Here is an 11,022-nt window from a genome sequence, read left to right as displayed (position 1 = left end):
AGATCATGATCTGAGTCTAAATCAGACCTTAACTGACTGAACCTCCCAGGTGCCTTCCTTGGAGCCATATTTATTGCTCTCTGGCCTGAGATGTTTATTAAGACTACTTCAACCTTTCTATATATACGATTCATGTACTGGGGAAGAAAAGAATCATAAGATTCAACCTTTCTTTTGCTTCTCCAATTGCACCTCAGGAAAGCACAGAGGCATGTATTTGTTACTCTTCACCAGGTTATACCATTTTCTTGTTTTGGAAATTTAACATGCTTGTTAAGGTCTAGCTAGAAAACCACAGTAATTAGGATCCCTGGTACATATTAAGCTATTGACTCAGTATTTATTGGTATTCACGGTATACAGATCATATGATTTGATTATGCTGTGATACAGTAAAATATAGCAATATAATATATTAGAAGTATGCATATGAATAAGATGCATTCCCTAATAATAAATAGTTGATATTGTGAGGTAAAAAAGGAGAAATGGTAGTATAGTATTTTATCATACATAATCATTATCCATGAAAAATGTTTCTTTTGACATGAAAGGGAAAATAGTAAAAGTGATGGTAATGCATATGTAATCATAGTCATCATAAGAGCTACCTGTGTTAGAAACCATGCCACTACTTAGCATGAATTTGCTTATCAATTCTACCCATGATAAATGAATTTAATTAGGTATTAGAATTGTGGATTTCTTTTATTTATGTATTGGGAACTCAGAAAATCCAGTAAATTTGAGTCTCCACGTGGCCTAACTGGTAAAACTGGGTATCAATAATCTTACAAACTTTCATGAGAAATGGGCAATTTTGTGTGAAAGTACACCCTTCAAGGTATTATAAGAATGTAAAGAATTTTTAGCAAGAATTTACGGAACCCTCTGTTAGATGCAAATATGATCCAGGGAGTCACAAAAGGAGGAGGAAGTAAGAACAGATCATATGCTGAGGCTGTGTAATGGAAAATTCTCTGCAAATGTTTAAACAGACTTTTTCAAATTTATAATAAAAGATGTCATGACAATGTTTTACTCCAAAAGTCAGGAAAGTCACATTGTAAAGCATGTAGAAGAGAGAATGGAGAGAAGCTGAAGCTGAAGTAAATGGGGCTCATTGTAAAACATGGAGAAGAGAGAATAGAGAGAAGCTGAAGAGATCAAGAGCTGCAGAAGAGGCATCTAGGAGGCTAGGGACACAGGCTCTTCAGGGCCAGCCGGGCTCTCGGAGCAGGACTGGGCTTTCCGAAGGGAGCAGCTCTCAGGACGAAAGCCTGGGGCTGAGTGAGGCAGGGAGTAGGAGATGGTCTTCAGACACCTGGAGTGTTCATGTGTCCCAGACATCAGTCACAGACACAGTCGTTTTCAACTGTTTTATAAACAAGAAGTTCACGCATATTGTGAGGACTCAGTTGAATACTTTTAAAAGAACCTTCTTTAAATATTAAAGTAGCTAAGATCTATAATAACTAATATAAAAATAGCATATGCATGTGCGTGTCTTACCCTGTTTCTGTCATTTACCTTGTGCAAGCTAATGAGTGTTGTATTCAGATTATCTCATTAAACAGGGAAATAAGGAACCTGTTATTATTACTTTCATTTTAGACAGAGGAAAAAAAAAAAAAAACTTGAGTAATTTGCCCAAATTCAGGTAGCCAATACATTTCTATAACCAGAATTTAACACCAGCCAGTTTGATTTCAGAAACAGGGTCCTTGAGAAGCAAGACACACCGTTTCTCTTGATACAGTCTAGTTTTCCTTTTACTTTTATATACTTAAGATGAAGTGTTTATCACATTTCCTCACCTGGCAAGATCACACACACACACACACACACACACACACACACACACACACACACTTGTGCACAATAAGATAAACCCCAAGTAGCTGCAACAAGAAGTTGTTTAATAGATTGACAAGAAGTATGCATTACCTGAACCAATCATTCATATGCAGGGGACTAGAATTCAGGAGTGTTTTGCCTCTGTCTGACTAGAAGTTACTCTTTTCCCACAAAATGTCAGTGTTACCTAACTCCTGACACTTGGCAGAAATTCCAGAGTACAGAAGTGGCAACTTTCAGATGAGGCATGGGAATACATGAAGCAGTGATGTATTTCTTCAGTCCCAACATTTTATTTAACAGCAAAGAAGTCAATGATTCCACGTGTGAATGCTGAGGAATTTTTAATGAGGTAGCTGTGGATTCATGTAATTGCTATTTACCCTGGAAAAACGGAGAAAGCTCTCCAGATGGTAAAGGGTGCGAACCGTAAGGCACTTTTAGTTTACAGTGTATGGGGGAAGGAGAAGAGGAGGTGAATTGTGCCAGAACAGAAACTTTTCCTTCAATAACATGGGAACTAGAATATCTCCAAGCCTTTAATCTCTCAAATTAAAAGATATTAAAATATAATACAATAAATAAAGTGTATCTGTTGTATAACTTATAAATCCATTTGTATTTTATATATTCTCATCAACCTTTGATATTTTTACTGATTTCTTTTTTAGACTGTTTTTTATTTGAGTATAGCTGACACACAATGTTGCATTACTTTCAGATGTACAACAAATTGCTCTATATGCTATGCTCACCACACATGTAGCTACCATCTGCACCATATATCACTGTTACATCATTGACTATATTTCCTCTGCAGTGCCTTTTATTCCCATGACTTATTCATTCTATTGATTTCTTGAATATTTCCTAAAATGTTCCTGCTTCCCTTAATTTCCTATCCCAATTCAGTTTTTCATTTTATTCGAGCATGCCTGATAGTGTGCTATTAAATGGGAACCTGGGATTTAAAGCAGGGATGCCCATCTAAGTTCTTTACTCTGTCTTTATTGTTGTACATTCCCAGAAAGAAGACTTCAAGCTACATATCTGAAAAGATTACATATGGTAGCGGCATATCTTGGATAAACAGAATGTTGTAGTTAACATTAAATTTACTTAGCAGTGGCTGATATAAATATAAGGGGATTTACTAAACAAGCACATTTCTCACTCAGCATATATCAAGTCAATGAAATATTAAAGGCATTGTATCTCTGTTCCATATGAAAGAATCTAAGTCCTTTGCCCCAAAGATAATAGGACTGCATCTCTTAGATATGAACTGTCCTCTCTTCTCAATTACAGTGTTTGCTTCAATGAGTGTAACCTACCAAAAGAGACCTGACTGTCTCCTAGAAAAAATAATAGTCACACACATCATTCTTTTTATTTATTTTTAAAATGTTTTATTTATTTCTGAGAGACAGAAAGAGACAGAGAGAGAGAGAGTGTGGGGGGGGTGTCATAGAGAGAGGGAGATACACAATCCAAAACAGGATCCAGGCTCTGAGCTGGCCATCAGCACAGAGCCCGACGTGGGGCTCAAACCCACAAACCATGTGATCATGACCTGAGCTGAAGTCTGATGCTCAACCAACTTGAGCCACCCAGGCACCCCGAAACAAATCATTTTAGATTGAACAAATTTAACTCTTTGAAAACAATCTGCTACAAATTATTAAATGAGTATTTGTCCTTAACAAACTAGATACATGTATTATGTGTATACATGCATACATTATTATGCACACACATACATTGCTCATATATGTATTATTCAGGTACACACACACACAGAATATCTTAGACATTCTCTCTTAGAGCTTACAGTTATTTCTGTTATAAGGATAGTGAACGTTTTCTTGTCACTTGAGCACCAGAATAAAAGCTATATGTTGCCTAGGAATAAAGTACAATTGTACAAGATGAAAAAACTATTATCTTCACTAAGAGTATGGATTAATGATTTCCCAAACACACAAGTTATGAAAGAGGCAAAACTGTTCCTTTGGACATTCTTGTTTTATTTATTACATTGTATTCAATTTACCTAGGTATATTATAATTTATAATATTTAAAATAGTACTTTAAAAAAGAAAGAAAACTCTATGTTCAATATTTATAACTTCTGCTTAAAGTCTGGCCAAAGAACTTGACTATATCAATGGTTGCTTCAAAATATCTTACATCATGTAAAATCATTGAGTTTCCATAATTAAGAATCTGATTCTAGAGAGTCTAGTCTTAAAAGTATTGGATTAAACTAACTGTATCAAAAGCCTCATAAAGTTGGAAAGTGAAATCTGAAGCATTATTTGAGGAAATTTGGAATTCCAAAATTCAAAATGGAATAAATTATTTATTTATTTTTAATGTTTGTTTATTTTATTTTTGGGAGGGAAGAGACAGAATGTAAGTGAGGGCAGAGAGATAGATAGAGAGAGAGAGAGAGAGAGAGGGAGAGAAAGAAAGAATCTGAAGCAGGCTCCAGGCTCCAATCTGTCAGCACAGAGCTCAACATAGGGGCTCAAACCCAGGAACCATGAAATTATGACCTGAGCCAAAATTGGACAGTAAATTAACTGAGCCACCTAGGTGCCCCTGAAATAGAGAAATTTATTAAGATTCAGGTGGTTTTTATTAGCCAGATCTTCCTTTACACTAATAAGTTTCAATTGAGAACTAATGGAGTTCTCGCTCTCTCTTACAATGCTATTGCTATCTTGCTTAAAGAGTCACTAGACAGCCTCACCTGAGATGCTTAACTCCTCATTTAAAGCCTCACCATCCTCATTCCTGCAGACCCATTCAGATAAATATATCTCAGCCTAGCACAGACAACAAATGACCAAGCAAACTCATAACTAAACGTCTTATGTTCTAAAAAAACTTCAATATCTGTATAGTTTCTGTTACAAAAGCTAGATCAGAAAACTAAATTTAGGTATTCTTTAATTTATAAGTATGTGTACACTTACACTCTGTTTTCAAGATATTAGTTTAAGCAAAATTATGTCCAAATCTTTGCTACCATGAAAGCAATACCAAATCCCTGAAGAAACTTCCAATGTAAGCCTCATTATTAAAAATATGAAGGATTCAGAAATGGCAGTTTCTATCTCTTCCCCAATATTGCCCCAACTTGGCCCGTTCTGGTGTCAGATGGTCCTTAGGTTTTGGGAATGAGTTATTGCAGTCTTAATCAGATGATGTATCCAACTGTAGTAGCTCCCATAATTAGTTATGTTCTCTTTGCTGGAGAACATCAAAACAGTCTCCTGGACTCTGCTTCACCGTTATGAGGGCTAAATGCTTTTTCAGTGAAAAGTAAAATAAGGTTAATTTTACCTAACGGTGCAGGAAGTATACATTAATTGTTTTGTCTCAGTGCCACAAAAACTCCAGCATGTGCTGTACTTTATTCACCACGATTTTGAGAAATCATGCTGGTCCACTAAGTGGTAAAATGACATTTGCAGAATCTGGTAGGCAGAAAGTATAAGCTACCCACGGTGCCTCTGTACAACATTTTTGCCTTAGATGGTGGGATATATATAATACCCATTAAATGTAGGGTCTTGCCGCCATCATGACCCACTTCTATGGAAGGTCTAGTTGTGTAGGGTACATCAGGATGTGTCCTAAAAGAATAAAAGTCAACTAAAGCCACTTGTATCCCCAAGAGTAAGAAAGGACTTGGTGGTCTTTGAGCCTTGTTGGCAACCTAAGTGTGTTTAATTGTGTAAATGCTGTTCCATTTCATTTACTCTTTAATATAAGGCTTATTGGGTAAGATTGTGGTTTAGTTCATAGATTACAGCAAGTTAGTTTGTGATTTTAATAGATACGTCTGAAGATTGCCTAACAATGGATGTGGTGACCAATAACATTTGGATTTTCACTCTTAAGGAGCTAATATGCTTCTAATTACTTGAAGGAATGGGCTGTTATACCTCTCGGAGCATGCTGCTGCTTATACATCTGTACTGAGAAACTTAAGTAGGAAGTTGTCTACCTACAGACGTTTCCAAGGCAAATGTTTGGATTTATTGCTGATTACTGCAGATTGGCTCACTTTGTATTGATTCCAACTAACTGTATTCAATAAATCTCTTGCAGCTTGAATTCACATGACCCAGGTTTTGCCAAGCAGAAATACAAGAACAAGATTAAAAAGAAAGAATGGACCAATATGAATTGATGGCCACATCTAGAGAGATGGTTTCTTGCAAAAATAGTGTTTTGTGATCTTGGGCCGCCTATGGTAAATGGGACTACTATCCAGTCCCTAGAATCATGTCAGAAAGAAAGAAATAACAGTAGGAATGTCTTTCTACTAAAGAGGACAGAGGGCTAGTTAAGTGTTTCTCCCTCTGCATTGTTACTGGATGAGAAGCACACAGTTTAGTGTCCTTGCTCTCACTGAAATTTCAACAACTATATAATGTAGCACATTAATTTCACTAATGTACAAGTTAACTGATAGAGTTGCCTGTTACTAAGGTTTCTGATTAATAAATTCACAAGTAGGCTATATTCCAGAAATGTAAGGCTATATTAGCGGTATAAATTATAATGTTGCATTTCCTTAAATTAAGCAGGTAAAGGAAAAACAAGCACTTCATCCATGCAATATGTAAAATTAAATATGAGTCAATTCCACATTTATTCAAAATGTATACACTATATTCTACTACAAATATATATCAGAGATTAAATACTAACAATATCGTTAGAGTCAAAAAAAGACGAGAACACTTATAATCACAGCTAATATTCAGCTTCCTTTGGAGGTCCTATTCACTGCAATAAAATCAAACACACACAAATGTACATATACCAGTATAAAAAAAAAATCACAATCTCACAATGTTGATCATTTTTCTATCTCAAACATCTAGAGAGATCAACTAAAACAATAATTAAGCTAGTTATAACGCTGGGAAAATTGGCAAGATAAATCATAAACATAACAGAAGTAACCACTGTTCTATTATGCCAATAATAAATGATAGAACATGTAATGAGAAAATATTTCCTATAGTCACAAGAATTTTAAATTAGTCAAACGCAGGTTGCATGTTGGGGTTTTGATTTGAGTGTGCAGGCGCTCAGAAAGCAGAGGCAAATTGCTACAAGGTGTTCCTTATGGTTTTGAGATCCCAGCCTCACATCATCAATACACACTCATTTCACTGGAAAGCAAGGGAGGAGGCTTGGACAACTCTGAATGTACATACCAGGGGATGATAAAACGTGGACCCTGTTAAATCAGTAGGATTCTAGGAACAACAATAGCCTTTATCATAATCAGCAAGATTTAATTGTTTGCCACAACAATGGTGGATCTATTTATCTGTCTGTGTGGGTTTGTATCCCTTTAGGAGGAAAATATTGCATATTCATAACAATGAACATTCAGAACCACTATGTACCTGTATTTCTCGTGGTATATGCAAATATATATGTTTGAGAAATACTGGGGTAACCGATGAACATTCTAGTAGCCCTAGATATTTTAAACTAACAGTTATTAAAATTTAAGGGATCCTATAACTCCCTTGATTAATACTTCATTGCTCAGTAAATACATTAAAAATTGCTCAATGTTTTATCTGTATTAAAGCTTACCCACTGTATTTGAGTTTTGAAATTTTTAGTCCCGATTAATTTACCCTTGCTGAAANTGTTAAAATATTAAAAATATTTTAAAATATTAAAAATTAAAAATATAATTCTATTAAAACACAATATAACTACAAATAAAGTGCACTCTTTACTTTGTACCAACTTTCTTTTGAAGCCATGACCTTATTTTGTAAATTCTGTTCACTGTGTCTTAAATCACATCTATCATTACTTCAAGTTTTCTTCTAAAACCTGTAGAGGGCTCTTAAAAGCTAATGAGGCCTTTGATAGAAGATATAAGACAAGAAAATTCACTCAATTACCCTGTAATATAAACTGATAAGACCAAACTTTTCTTAATTCATTCTTGTGTCCCTGCTTGCCTGATAACTCTCTCTCTGTGCACATAAGAGCATGTGAGCTCTTACACATGTATGCACATGTGAGCATACATACACATATACACACGCTCATAAATACTTATAGTTACACTCATTGCTTTTGGGGAATATCTTCACCTTATCTGATAATAAAAAAAAGTTATGTCCAGCAAAAATTATCAGATATCATTTATTGGACTATCATGAAGAAAAGTACAAGCACACATTTTGTGTCCTAAAATAATGGAATGTAATTGAGGGTGTTGAGTTAGGTATTTCACTTCTTCTATAACCAAAACAAGTAAGAAAGAAAAGAAGAAAAAATTAACTGACAAAATTTCCTCCATACTTGGGCTATAAGCTTTCAAGAAATTATAATTCTGAAAGTCCTGCTTTCAGACTTAACATAATTGAGGATGCTCTGAAACCTACAGGGAAAAAATACACTTTTCTTATATTTTTTATGGTTAATTATGGTCATGTAAAACAGAGCTTTAGGATGATAAAGTCTATGCATTCAATCTTGAAATAAAAAAAAAAAACAACACTATATAATTCTTCCTTGAGACTGTGTGCAATATGGGCCGTGGCAAAATATAAGGAAACAGAAAAATTTGAAGTAGGACTCTGGAATATCTTTAATAAAATACATCTATGTGTAATAGACAAACAGAATGTTTTATTTACGTTGGTACAAAGCATGTTATAAGAAGGGGTGGGTGTGGGCAAAATGGGTGAAGAGAAGTGGGTGATACAGGCTTCCAGTCATGGAATAAATAAGTCATGGGAATAAAAGGCACTTCATAAAAAGATAGGTAATGAGGTTGTAACAGTGTTCTGTGGTGACAGATGGTAGTTACACTTGTGGTGAGCACAGCATGGAGAAGTTGAAACTCTGTGTCATACACTTGAAACTAATGTAACATCTGTGTTAATGACACTCAAAAAAAACTTTAAAACAGAGAAGGGCAGAAGAAATACTTTTCTTCTTAAATGTATAATTTACTTTCATTCTTTTGATGATATATCTTCACTAAATATTGATAATATGCTATTGATCTAGGCATTAGGGACCCAATGAAATTCTGTCTCTGTCCCTATCCTCATAATGTATATAATTTCATTACAGGGGCATTTAAGTATGCTGCTATAGTTCTGGGGTATACTTATTTGTCCTAAACAAGAAACACACACACACACACACACACACACACACACCACACGTACACATGCACGCACACATTCACATGCACATTTATGCATGTATGCATTTCTGCTATAACTTTGCTTCGAAAATATAATTCCCAAAATTGTAATCTATGTGGTAGCACAATTAAGTACTCTGGTTAAAGGAAGGACTGGGGTGCTTGCTTTTTGATGCAGTTTTTGCTCTTGTTTCTTGCTGCCTATTTTCTAATCTTGCCCTAAGAGTGAGCTTCTCTCCATGCACTGGCTCACTACCAGGTTCATAATCACCCCCAACAAGCAGTCTGTCTACAGATTAGTACGAGGGGCTGCCCTTCCCCTTACTGCACAGAGTAGTCTCATGGACACTAAAGTGTTTCAAATGAAGGTTCAATTCTGCATAGACTAGAGGTGATGCACAGAGATATTTTTGTTCTACTCTCCCCCAAATTTCGGAGGGAAAGATTTATCTCTAACTTTAGATCTATTTTTTTCAAGGCAATTCAATGGAAGGAAGATGAATTTTCCAACAAATGGTTCTGAAGCAATAGGACATTCACAGGGGAAAAAAAAAAGAACCTCAATCTAAGTTACGTAAGATAGTTTGAAATGCATTACCACATAAATGAAAACTTAAAACGATGTTTTTGTAATCAAGAGAAAAAAAATGGATCTAAGTCTAGGCAAATAATTTTTCAAATTGATACCAAAAGTACCATTTATAAAAGGGAATTTTAAGAAGTTAGACCTTACTTAAAAAAAAAACAAAACAAAAAAGTTCTGTTAAAGAACCTTTTATGAAGATAAAAAGGAAAGCTATTGACTGTGAAAAAGGACAAACCACAAATCTGAGAAAGACTTCAGTAAATATATAAAGAGTTCTCCACACTCATCAGTAAAGAAAAGAACAAAAACAAAAACAATTCAGTTAGAAATTAAGAAAGTCAGGAGCAGATATCTCACCAAAGAGAGAACACCGAGCTGCTGGATGACAGAGGAGTCAATTAAAGTAAAGACCAAAGGAAAGGTTTCTTTCTGACTCCCGTTCTGATGGTACAAGCAAGAAGCTAAAACCAGAGGACTCACTGATTCACCTTTTTCCATTTCGTTCATGGATGGTGCACAGGTTGAGGGTCGGTTGGTCAGCGAAAACCTGGGAGCGTCTTCACTTTCAAGAGAACCTAGGACTTCAGGGCTTGGCCGTGTTGTGGGCCCTGGGGCTGCAGGGACGGTAGAGAGAACGTGGCAAGAGTGGAGACTGCGGTCGTGCTAAGTCAGAGCGGGGCAGCACGCCGTCACGGTTTCCCCAACCCTCCAGTAGGACACTTCAGCTCTGCCTCACACCTCAGAGACCTAGGAACGGACCAGAAATGCAAAGAAGTGAAAGAACAAGACCTGCCAGAGAGGTGTGAGCACTTGACTTTATTTCCCTGTAGACTGTGCGCCGGCTGTGAGCCAAGTCTGGGGCGAGGCAGGCAGCCCTCCCAGGAGGACTATTAGGTAGAGCCTCTGTGACTGCCTGTGAAGGAGAAGGCGGGGGGGAGGAAGGAGGAGGGGGGGAAATGAAGAGGAAGAAGGAGCAGGGGAGGAGGGGGAGGAGGAGGCAGTAGCAAACACAGCAGGAAAGTGGTTTCTTGAAGGAAATGAAAGAAGACTAGCACTGCTGGGACTATCCATCAGGTGAGGCCTAGGTAAGAGGAGAGCTGGAATGGCAGTAGTCAGGGTGCAGATTTATTCACTTTAAGGATCAAGATGTTTGCAAAGTGTTGTAAGGACAATGGGAATCGACAGATACTTTTAAGCTGGAGGGTTACATACTTATATTGGCCATTTTACAAAGTTCCACTGACTGCTTGGGGAAAGCATATTATACTGGCTTCTGGGCAAAATTGGAAGCAGGATGGCAAAGTCAGTTTATTTGGCGGTACTTTAGAAGACCTGCTAGTTTCTTCTTAGATTAGGTAGGAG

This window comes from Crocuta crocuta, unplaced genomic scaffold, assembly GCF_008692635.1.
Source record: "Crocuta crocuta isolate KB4526 unplaced genomic scaffold, BGI_CrCroc_1.0 scaffold709, whole genome shotgun sequence".
NCBI classification, from domain to species: domain Eukaryota; kingdom Metazoa; phylum Chordata; class Mammalia; order Carnivora; family Hyaenidae; genus Crocuta; species Crocuta crocuta.
The sequence above is the reverse complement of the archived record's forward strand: the minus strand, read 5'-3'. Positions refer to the sequence as shown.